The 12570-nt window shown below is 29.8% G+C and overlaps 1 long non-coding RNA gene across 1 annotated transcript in view; it reads right to left on the reverse strand.

Annotated features, from left to right (window-relative positions):
* LOC139426913 (uncharacterized) overlaps nucleotides 1-12570 on the reverse strand; it is a 236144-nt gene that overhangs the window by 49136 nt on the left and 174438 nt on the right. Inside the window, exon 3 of the long non-coding RNA XR_011638034.1 lies at nucleotides 78-194. This is a non-coding gene — a long non-coding RNA (uncharacterized lncRNA). The remainder of the gene's footprint in view (nucleotides 1-77; nucleotides 195-12570) is intronic.

The following is a 12570-nucleotide window of genomic DNA, read 5'->3' on the forward strand; positions in this document are numbered from 1 at the left end:
TGCTTTTAATATTCTTGTATGCTTCTTCAAGCGCTGAAAGATTGGATGTATGGTGTTTATCATCGCTTTTTTCTTACCTTTGGGTACTTGCACTTAAAGAAGAAGACTTCTCATACCCGCACATTCAACCTATGACGTCAGCACCAGCTAATCTTTGTCAGCAAAATGGGGGATTAAAGTTGAGCTGAGTTTCTCTACAGAAGTTAGAATGTTAAATAACTATAGGTTAATTAAGTGCAGTGTTATATCAAATAAAATAACATTATCAATAAATAAGTAAAGAAAGAAAAATAAATAAAAACTAAAACTGATAGTTTATCAAAGGAAAATAATAAAAACCCAACGCTGTAATACGTTGTTCTTGAAAAATACAAATTCCCCCTCGAAAGTAAATAAGTAAAGAAAAATAAATAAATTATGAATTAGTAAATATGTAAACCATTATAAATATGTAAATTATTACAAATAAGGAAATATGTAAAGAAAAAAAAAGAACGGTTGTCATAGTAAATAAAAAATCCCAAGAAACTGAAGCGTTAAGATATTATTAGATTAAAAAACTTAAAAAATATATAGATTGGAAAAAACAGTCAACACGTGTCAAGAGCTCGAAAATAGGTTCTTATTTTCAAGATTTGCCGAACTTGAATGAGAGGAAACAAAAGTGATTTGGAAAATAAAAAACTTCGTATTTCAAATAATCTGTATATTTTTTAAGTAAATGAAATTTTTTAATCAGTCAACAATTTTCATAGTTATAGAAAATATCAAGTAACTTGCGTTATAATATGATGTTCTTAAAAAATGAAAATTCTCCCTCTTGAAACTAATACAGGCTTATCAAACTCATTAAACCAGTTTAATATGAAAAAAAATATTTATTAGGTTTCGACTTAAATCTTCGCTTGTTGAGTAGCGTTTGCTTAGTAATCAGATGACAATGGACTTGAAGAGTTTACGAACAAGGAATTTTAATGTAGTTGATTAAGAAGCATGCTAAAAGAGTTCCCTTTCATTCCAAAGAAAACTGGTTGAGTTATTTTCTTCTTCTAATTTAATATTAGTTTTACTAATGAGAAGCTTCTAAACATATTTTAGCTGACTTTGTTTTGAATGCTACTGGTTATTCAAAAACTGTTGACTGCATGATTTAATATTTGCGAGAAAATATTTCAGTGATAAGTTTCTTCAGAATGATGTCATGTGGATAAAATTTCGTACTGACTTTCTCTGTGATTTCGTAATTTAGAATCATATTTATCATAAACAATTTCATATCACAATGGATTTGATATTTATCACAAAATTTCTTTTATCCCCTACTCCAAGCAGCGAATAAGTCAGTTTATCTAAATTTAAGTCTAGTTTTGTTTAATGTTTTAATGTCATAAATTTTTAGGGCCCGATTTAGCCTAATTGGGCCCAGGGCAAAACCTTCTTTGCGGGCCCCCATCTGCTTCTACTTCAGTAATAAAGATTTGAACTTTATGTAGGTATTTAAATTTTTCACCTCATTATACATAAATAACAAGAAAATTGACTAGAACATAAAATAGCTATAAAGTCTCCCTCCCCCCTCCAATGGTCAGATGAAATATCGTTCTGTTCATTAATTTTCTGACAATTCTATGTCCATCATGCATCTATGTCCGATTGCAGTTTTTTGATTGTTGACTTAGTCATCCAGCTGCGAAAATATCATATCCTTGCTGATATTAGGGAAGAATTTAACAAAATTTTCGCAAATGCGATGGCTCAATTAAGCCAGTCAGAAGCCTGTATTTTTTTAAACATATCGCGTTTTGCTACATGTAAAAATACAGGCTTTTGATTTACCAAATGTGTCCATCGTAATTGCAAAAATTTAATTGAATTCCGCCCTAGAAAACCATGGATTTACGAAATATAGATTTTTTGTGTTCATACGATAGAGTAATGAAAAAGCTAAAATGAAACTGACGGATTTTACACTGTACTGATATTTTGTTTCAAAGTTCATTAATGAAGGAAACCTAAAATAAACTTTCAATTCGATCTGGGGGCCCCCTCTCATGTGGGGCCCAGGGAAGCTGCCCCGCATGCCCCTGCCTTTGTCCGGCTCTGGAAATTTTCCGTAAAGAATAACTGATTTTTTTTAATCATATATTCCAAATGAAATAGGAATGTTAACTTTCTTTACCCATTTATTTTGAAAATTAACTAAAGTTTCAGTAAAATAAGATAAGCAAGTATATTAAAATTTGGTGGCAAACAAATATTTCCCCATAACAAAATGTTGAATATTCTTTAATTGAAATAAGATAAGTAGATTAGTGGAAATATAATTAATGTTACGTAAGTAAATGTTGAAATGATAATTATTGTTCTATTAAAGTAAGATCAACATATAGTTCATAATCTGGTTGAATGTTAAGCAAGTATATGTTGTTTTAGTTTAGAATGATTGCTATTGTTTCAGTAAAGTAATATTAAGCAAACCTGAAGAATTGAAATTGTTATTTCAATAAAGAAGGATTAGCAAATAATAAAGATCAGCAGCTAAAGTAAATAAAGGTTACTTCACATTGAAATGATAATTATTGTTCTGGGAGATAAGCAAATATATCATAATCTATTTGTAGATTATGCAAGTAAATGCTACTTTCATTTAGAATGATTATTATTGTTTCAGTAAAGTTAGATAAGCAAAACCTGTCAAAAAATTGTTGCAATTTACATAGCAAATGTCACTTTGCAGTGAAATTATAGTTTCAGTTAACTAAAAGCAGCAAAGACGTCAAAATATGATTATAGCTCAAACAAACAGAGGGTACTTCATATTCATATGGAAATGATAAATATTGTTTCAGAAAAGTAAGGCAAGCTAATATGTCTAAATGTTTTTGTTCATATATGTGTTACCGACAAAGTTTGAAATCCGGCATTCTATAGAATGCCTAGGCATTGTATATAATGCTTAAAACTAGCCGGCAATGTTTGAAATGATTTATATTTCACACATTTCTTACGCATTCTGTAGAATGCCAAATGAGAAACTGGCAAAGTATAAAATACATTTTCGATTCTTTTCGTAATGTAATGAAATGTAATTCAAAATGTCATCCAAGCCTGCCATGTTGCAACAAGTAGGTTAGTTTCTTTTTTTTTATATGAAAATTTTGTTTCCCTTAATAAGAAAGGCATAAATCATGTTTTGTACAGCTTTCATTTCTCTTTACGCATTTTGAATACATTAATTTTTTTAATGGCACTCTCACTATTTTTTCAGAATAACATTTTTATTTTTGAGAAATGCACATAATTTACATAATAACATCATCAGGACGCTTTTTCCCCACTTTGCCTAAATAGCATTTGTCATTCTATAGAATGTCTTGGTATTATAAGCAATGCCTAGGGAAAGTATGTAATACTTCGCATATTTCATACCTCGCCTAAAAACATCCGGCATTATATACAATACCTAGGCACTCTATAGAATGCCTGCGCTTCATACTTTGGTAACATATGTTTTAAATTGATGTTTTCGTTTCGGTTGAAACATAAAAAAAAACTTTTCTTGTTCGGAGAGGACAAGCTTTATTTCAAACATTGGCCTATATGATCTTAAGAAAATCATTCAAATTCCTCGCCGATGTTGAAAATATTTTAAATCGCTGTTTGTGCTTTTTAATATTTTCAAAAGGAATGACGTACAATAAAATGTGTACTAATGAAAATGTGAAATGTTCTTTAAAAGATATCTTCCTCTCGAAATTCGATTCTTCGAAAGCGAAGGTTCATGAAGAATGTTAAAATTCTCTGCAAAATTTTTCGTTTCGGAAACCACCTGCTATTCGTGAGACGCTTTATCATTCGATTGAAGAATACTTAAAAAAATATCTTCCTCCAAAACTTTTCTTGTCCTCTTCATTCAATCCCAGCCACTAGAGGCGCTGCAAAATGGAAGGAAAATATTCTGAACACTCCCCTAGAAACACGCGCACAGCTTTTGGAAAGTGAGTCTCATTCTACCCCGTCTTCCGACCGTTGCATGTGCCGTTAAGGTGTAAGGAAGATACCCTACCGCAAATGAGCGAACGATAACTTTATTTTACACCCCCTCCTTGTGGGAGAAAGTGATGATATCTGAACGACCTACTTAAGAGCACATTTTTTAATACCGTGGTGCAGTTTGATTTAAAGAGGAAAATATCATTAAGATTGAAATTTAATTTACATTTTTAAGTGCTTTGATCAGAATTCCTGTTTTCTTTTATCTATAAAAAATATTGACAGCGAAAAATCTTTTATTAAATATCGTCTGCGATTATATAACTGGACATGGATTTACAATCGATTAAATAAATCGTATTTTAGAAGCTCTCATTACAGATTTAATACAGTTGAAAGATTAATAGCTACGCAGACGATAAATTATGCTGACATAATTGTGGATTGTAATTTTGGAACAAAATGAGAGAAACTTATTTCTTTGATTAAAAATTGAGAACTGATAAAAAATTAACATTTCATTAAAAGAAGAATAAAAATGTCTATATTAGTTTTATTAAAGATAATTAATCTACAATATGTATTTTGTTCCATGTTTAGAAAATGATTTTTTAAAAATGTGTCCAAATATTTCCAATTAATATTTAAATAGTTAATTTTTTTAGTTTCGATTTTTTAAAAATAAAACTGGAACACTCTTTAGTCTGAAGCACGTCTTTATAAAAATCGAACGTTATTCGCATATTATAAAAAAAAAAACTTTAAACAATGGTGTTTAATGTTATGACTGAGTGAAATTGAGAACTATAGAATATTATTTAACGTTTATGTCAAATGTATATAACTTTAATGAACAAATCTCAAGCATGGGTGAACCATTTCGAATGAAATGTGCATGAGATCCAACAAGGAGACAGAAAACAAATGTTTTCGGAAATATCTCTTTCGATAGAAAAAGATTCACAAACTCTCATTTCCCAATTTTAATCTTCTTTCGGAAAAGAGCATTGTTTGCAAATTTCACTCGAAAGAACAAATAGAGACGAAATGGAAGATTATGCGATTGAGGCAATGGAACATTTAAACTCGTATTTTATTAACTTTCTCATCATCTGAGAGATTTCTTCTTTGCAAGCAGTCCCTTCTGAACGATTTCAGCAATTATGGTAAGTCGTTTGTTCTTTTCTTCGAGTTCTATTCTTCTCACTTTTAATTAGTTTGCATTTTCTCAGAAAACTAAATAGTTGGATGAATTAAATGCTCAGATTCTTCATGTGATTAGTCTAGGTTCTCTCTCATAGAGCTAATTAGTTTTTATTAAAATAAATTTTTTCGTTCTCTGTTTGAGTTTATTTCCTTCAATTTACTCAAAGGATATCTGTGTCGAAAATCATACTAATTAATGTTACTTTTTGTCAAAACTAAGCCTAATTTTTAAGATTTTTGAGTTGTTTTTGAAATTTATTCAACTTTAATACGAATTCTAATGTTTGTCTGATTTTACTTTCTTTGCAACTATTTTCACTCAGTAACAAATAATTATTTTATTTCAAGAACCAAACCTTTTAAGATACGAGAAAGAATTAATTTAATCATGTTGGCGTGGGTAAATTCTGTAGTTTAATTTAATTTAATTAGATTGTATAAAAAGAGAACGCATCTAGTTAACAAGGAAGTAAAAAAAATTATTTTTAATTTATATAAGTCTATTATTCAATATACGTTTTTGATATTTCATAGTTATCATTGCTAAAAATGTATAATAAATATTAGTTTTCGATATTTTTGTGACCAAATTAATGATATTAATATAATTAATGATAATTATAATACTATTTTGATATTTCTGAAATTATTTCCATGCTTTGCTTTGAAGAAATGAGTTAGTTCATTCTCATTTGTGGTTGCATTGATTAAAAAAATAAATAAAAATAAAATCTTTTAAAATAAAATATATACAATCTTTATTCATATGTAACGAAAATTATCGTATGTACTATTTTATTCAAGATAACTTTTTTAAAATATTATGATCAAATTAAAGTACTTGATAATCTTATCATTAAATTATAAAAGCTACTCAAAGAGTTATTTTTTTGTTTTAATATCCCTACTCTGTCTGAGTTATGAAACATAAAAACTGAAAATAAAAATGTTTAATCTAATAAAAGCGTTCACATGCAGAATTTATCAATTGAAATTGATAAATTCTATAATTCTTTACTTTTTGTTCCTTACGATGTTCTCTCAATTCAGCTTTTTATTATTTTAAATTTAATATTTATTTGCTTTAAAAAAAAAACTAAAAGAAAGTTTTATGAAAAAGAATCTGCCATACCAGCGATGATATTGGAGGTTTTATGCTACCGGGTATATACAGTCGCTGACAAATTACTAAACAGAATGAAAGATTCTATGTAAAATCTTAATTATCAGATGATACTATACAGCTTTATTGTTTTACCGACTTGAAACCGTGTATCAATTGGTTTACATTGTAATGCAATACGTTAAAAATAAATACAAATAGGAAGTCTATAAAAAATCTCCTGAATAAAAACCCTTTACATGTATGTTTAAATTTAAAAGTATTGCCTATAAACTCGTGCAAAAAATGCAATTATTAAGAAACTACAGTGCGTCTAATAATTTAATCTCATTATTATAATATACTAATATAATACCTGATATAATAAATATTCTATATTTATATAATATATCGTTTTTATCCTATTGCCATATTTATATTATATATCGTCTAATTTAACTAATTGATACACTAACGTAAACAAGTGCAAACTGGTTTCAGTCAAGTAAAACAATAAACTTGTATAGTATCACCTGTTAATTAAGATAATTCATATAATCTTATAGTGCGTATTATAATTTGCCCATGGACTGTAAGTAATTTTAGAGATCGTAAAAGTATAGTTTTAGACAAAAAATTTCAACGATTTCAACGAGAATTTTCAACAACGAAAAAAATATTTGTATTGCCGTTTAACTGAATTTCAGAAATAAAAATCGAATAAAATCATGAAAATGAAAAATAAAAATTTGTTACACAAACGCTGAATGTATCATTAATTGTAAAATTTAACTAACATCAATTAGCAATAATCAGCATTTCGTGAAATATTCGATATTAAAAATTTTAGTTAAAACTTTTAAAGTTTTTTTAAAAAAAAAACCCACACTATCCTTTTAACTTTATTAAGGAAACTGATAGTATGTGTGCCATTACAATAAAATAAGGAAAAAATATATATAATTTTTTATGCTGCAATGATTACACACTCATTATTTTTCAGAAGTTATGGAAGTTAACAATTTGTAACAGTTTTCTCTTTATTTGTAAAGATAAAAAGAATAAAAATATTTTTCTAAGATAAAAAAGGAAAATGACAGATTTATCTTGATCAATCATCTTCGTACCTTTTCACGTGACAAACTATGCAGAGTCATATCGAAGGTGATGAACCTCAGATAAAAGTTAAAAATGCATTTATATTCAACCTTACGTTCAAGATAGTATCGAAATCACGTCTTAAGTGCACAAAAAATTCTTTCAAGTTCAAAAATTTCGAAGTGTTTAACCCCCCCCCCTTCTCCAAATATGATTTGCATAATGTCTGCTTTTTAAAGGATTTCTGCGTAAATTACGCTTATAATCATTGTGTCTAGCACTACAGTCTCTCTACATATTATTAGATTGTTTATTAAAAATAATTGAATCTAGTTGCGATATCTTAGAGTTCGTTAATGGTTTTCGCTTGGTTTGGTTTGGTTTCGTAATTTTAGGATAAAAGATAGTAAAAAGAAATCCTTACCTATTTTATAACTATATTGAAACCACTATTTAACTTTTGGAAGACCGTACGATCCCTGCATACAACATTCTGATTTTACAGACCCAACATATTTTCCGATAGTGCCAGCGCTAAGAATTAGCTAAACTTCAAAGTCTAAGTCAAATCGTAAAAATTTTTAATGATTATTTTTGAAGTTATACTTCTTATGCGACTTCCAACAAGGTTGCGTTAAACGTTTAACGCTACATTTTTATTGGCCGGGAAATCACGTGGTAGGATCCAGTTTTCCCTCATTCATTTCAATATTGTTTTGGTTCTCACTAGCATAAAAATAATAAAAGTATTGATTTTCTATAAATATTTTTTTAGTTCGTTTTGATACACATACAATTTAATAGGGTAGTATTTTTTTTTTCAAATTTAGTGGATAACAATTGTAAAAAATGAGTGAAAACAATCCCACGGGCAATGCGACGGATTTAAGGTTATGTCAAGGTACGTCTCTTGTGAATATCAATTGATTGTTTCTCTTCTGAAATTACATTATGACGCATTCACATACATTATTAATACAAATACATTTTCCATGGCGAGACGATGAGGCAACCACAAGCACTTCCACTGGTTCAAGAGGTCCACGAGGGAAAAATGCACAATATTACCGTGATTACAGAGCACGGAAGCGAGCGGAGCAGGAAAAAGAGTCGTTGAATAGAACTATAGTGATCCTTCTACGACTGCTGATTCTTTTACAATTAACGTCGCAGATTGCGAAGTTTAACTTCTTCCGCGCGCAGGGACTCCACGCACTATTTTTTCCATTGTAAATTTCAAGTCAAACTACAAGTTTTCTATAAATTGAAATATTTTACAAATTTAAAACTCAAATCAAGAGTCATTTTACAGTAGTGGGGGTTAATTTTTGATAACTTCTTAGACTAGAGCAGTAATATAAGGATAAACATGAAACAACATTTGGAGTTTCTTTTTAGATTCCGATTATCTTTTAAATACACATATTTTATTTTAAATGCAACATTTCCTCCAATTCAAATCTTATTTTTTGAGAAAAGAACTTTTACTGCTTCGTTTATTTTTAATTGTCGCGATGTAATCATTTAATAGAAAAGGATCGCAGTGGTAGCAAAGTTACTTTTTATTTTATAACCGTCGTTGAACAACCCACCCAATTTAGGGTTTACGGCTATCAATGTTCAACTCCGTAGCCTTGTCATTTTGAACCCAATCCAGAAGACAAGGAAACTCCTGGATCAGAGGTATTGATTTGGGATGGGAACATGGAAGACTTTGCGACTCGACAGATCTAACGTACATCAGTCAACATTTACAGCACGTGGAGTCTTCAACCAGTGGGGATCGAAACCACGAACTCTTGGACATGGGCCCAGTGCCCTACCAACCAGGCTATCCCTGCCTAAGCTAAGTTACTTGAATAATTTAATTCTGCTTTATTCTGAATAATGGATTCTTATACTACTCAGAGAGATTTTTTTAAACGAAATTCAGGCTTGGGGGGAGCTACGTTCAATGTCAGCCGAACGCGGGTGATCCTACTACATCTATCATTGAAATGCGGTAATCTCAAAAAATAAAATCACAGCTATATTTTCGTGCAACCATTTTAATTTTTAAATTTAATAATAGGTTTATTTCAATGAACAATATATTACTGTCACGAGAAAACATATTTCCCCCAAAAAACAGTAGGATGATAGTAAGAATCTAGCAATCATTTAACCAGCTTTATTAAAACTCAAACTGCATGAGAGAGTTGAGTTTCATCACACTATATCGCGTAATCCGGCTTTGTACGTGTTAGACTAAATTTTACCTTCTTTTTTTTTTAATGCTTGCATAATTCTGTATAATTGCTTAGATTATCTGGACTTAATATAATCCTAACTAGTTATCTAATGGAAATCTCTGTAAACGAACAAAAAATACAAGCTGTGTTTAGAAAAAAAAAACATATTGGCGTAAATTTTCAGGGTTGTGGAAAACATTTCTCTTATTGGTAGGAAAAATCCTTCGATAATAGTTTCGCTAAAACGCAATTTGTTTCGCCGATATTACGATTTTTTATGGCCATGGTTTAATCTGGGCTCTGAATGCGTATTAACATTTCTTATAGATCTAATCTCAGTACTTTTATTTCTATTTGGAAAAGCCGTGACCATCTATCCTAGACTTGCCCTAGAATAATATTTCTTATCTATTTCTATAATATTATATCAATAATAATCAAGCTTTTAGTTATTCAAAAAAAAAAAAATTGAAGAGCAGCGTTGCTGTTTTTTAAAATTCGATCAGGAAAAAAAATGGATGAACTGAAAATTCTCTTGCACATTTTTAAAAACTTCAAAACTTAAAAAAGGTTTATTTAAAAATTTTTTGATACAAAATTTTTGATATATTCTATTTAACAATAAATAGAATTATGATTAGCATGATGGCATTATGAGGATAATTAGCAAGATAGTGATAAACACGATATGATGATGATTAAAAACAAGATAGTCATAAACACGATCAATATGTACTTTTTAAAGAGTTTAATAAAAAAAGTTAAGTTAAATTTTTTTTTTTTAACATAACTTTCCCCAGACTGTGGTAATCATCATTAGAAGATGAGGTTCATTTTCATTCTTTTCATAATTATCATTCAAGTTCGGGGTACACTATATTTGAGGGTGCCCCTCGATTCTCGCCAAGTTGTGATCGCGGTTGATCGCCAAGCTGGGCGATGTTGAAACCCAATCGTGATTCTAATTGGTTTAGATTTTAGCGCTATTTTTAAATGTTCAACGGTATATGTAATTTCCGAGGTCCGTTAGATCTACATTGGATACCGGCTGGTAAGGTTACTTTTACCTGGTCAATAAGATCGAAGGTATGTGGGCAGTCATGAAAAGGGACTTTAGAAAAATATGTCACCGCCAGTCCAGTACCACAGACGCCATTTTCGATTCGTATTTCGCGAATTTATGTGGCGATGGAGGTACACAGATTCTATTCATGATAAATTTAGACAGTATCTAACTGCTATTAGAGAATTCTGTGCACCTAAATCAGAGGATATTCAAGCTTAATGAAGGAGTTGTTTTTTTTCCTTTTCTTTCTGTGCTTTCTCCATTAATTTTTGTTTCGATTCAAAATGCATTTTATTGGGTTTATTAATTTTGCTTAGATTGGGTTCATTGCAATTTTATAAAATTTTGGTCGATGTTTTGTTGAAACTTTCCAATGTTTTATTTAAATATCATTGTGTTTTGGCCGCCATTCCTGTTACCACGGTGTTCCGCGCAAACACGAATGACGCCAAACATAAGTCGCCAATTTCGCCAAGGGGTACCCTCAAGTATATTTTTACCCAAGTTCGCAGCACATATTGACCGTGTTTATCATTATTTTGCTTTTTATTATCATCATCGTGTTTGTCATCATCATAATGACATCATGCTAATCATCATTCTATTTATCATCATCATTATATCACCATCATTATATTATCCTATTTAGTACCATCTTGTTTAGCATTGTCATTACACAATCGCTTCATCTACATGCAATCGCTTTTTTCTTCTTCCTAATTATAGCGTTTATTAGCATGTGTTTATGTTGATCTTTCCAGTGCCGTGTTTATTTTTATCCTCTTTACAATCATCATTTATATCGGATGTGGTCAGTTGTACGACACTCAAATCAAAATTCTTAGAAGCTCATTCTCATTTATTTAATTCCTACTATTAATTCACACACGCCCTAAATCTTGTTCAAAGTTTCAAATGACCTGTATACCTTAGGTTAGCTTATTTTTTCAAAGTACAGTGATTATTTTTCCAATTAGGCTATGACTACCGTTCGATTTGACGGAAAATTGTTCGTTTTAAAAACTAAATTAAATGCATATTTTGTTAGAAAGATGTTCTTTGCTTTAGTGCAAAAATAAATTGTTTTTGAATAACAACGGTGAAATTGAAACAATTATGAATGTCGGCGAGCGGAGCAGGCAGGGGGGGGGGGAACTCCAAGTTTTTTTTTTAAAAAAAAAGATGTATAAGCCTAAAAGCCATCATTATAATCTGCCATTTTCGTTAACTGAGTAACATTCTTCTTGGGCACTTAAGCTTAAACTAGTTGTACCATTAGAGAAAGAAAGAATAATAAAAGGGTTTAAAATAACAGTAAGTTTTTTATTGGATATTAAATATATATCCGATCCTATTTACTACTACGGACTATTTGTAGGTAAAGACTATTCGATTTTCCATCAGAGACTTTCGAAATATGAAACCTATTACCCTCTCTAATCCTATAAATATGAAATTTCTGTATCGCGTTTTAAAACAAATTGACTGAGAGCACGTTTCCCATAGTTTTATTAAAATCGTTGCATTTTATTGCGTAAAGAAAGTTTTTTTGTTGTCTCGTATTAAATGAAAGTAGTACGAATAAAAATGCTTTTAAATGTAAAATTTGTGTCGTTATTAAGACAATTTCTTTATTTTTACGCCCTTTTTTTCATGAGAGTCAATTATTTTTAATGCTCCGTTTCTTAAGAGATATGTTAATTGACGTTAATTATTTTAAAGTATAAATGGCATCCAATCAAAGTATTAAATTGATTTAAACCAATTGAAAAAAAAATAAGAAAACTCGTTTTTGCTTGTTTTTGGTTACTTAAACTGTATCTCTCTCTCTCTCTTTATATATATATATATATATATATATATATATATATATA

Source organism: Parasteatoda tepidariorum, chromosome 10 (assembly GCF_043381705.1).
Source record: "Parasteatoda tepidariorum isolate YZ-2023 chromosome 10, CAS_Ptep_4.0, whole genome shotgun sequence".
NCBI lineage: Eukaryota > Metazoa > Arthropoda > Arachnida > Araneae > Theridiidae > Parasteatoda > Parasteatoda tepidariorum.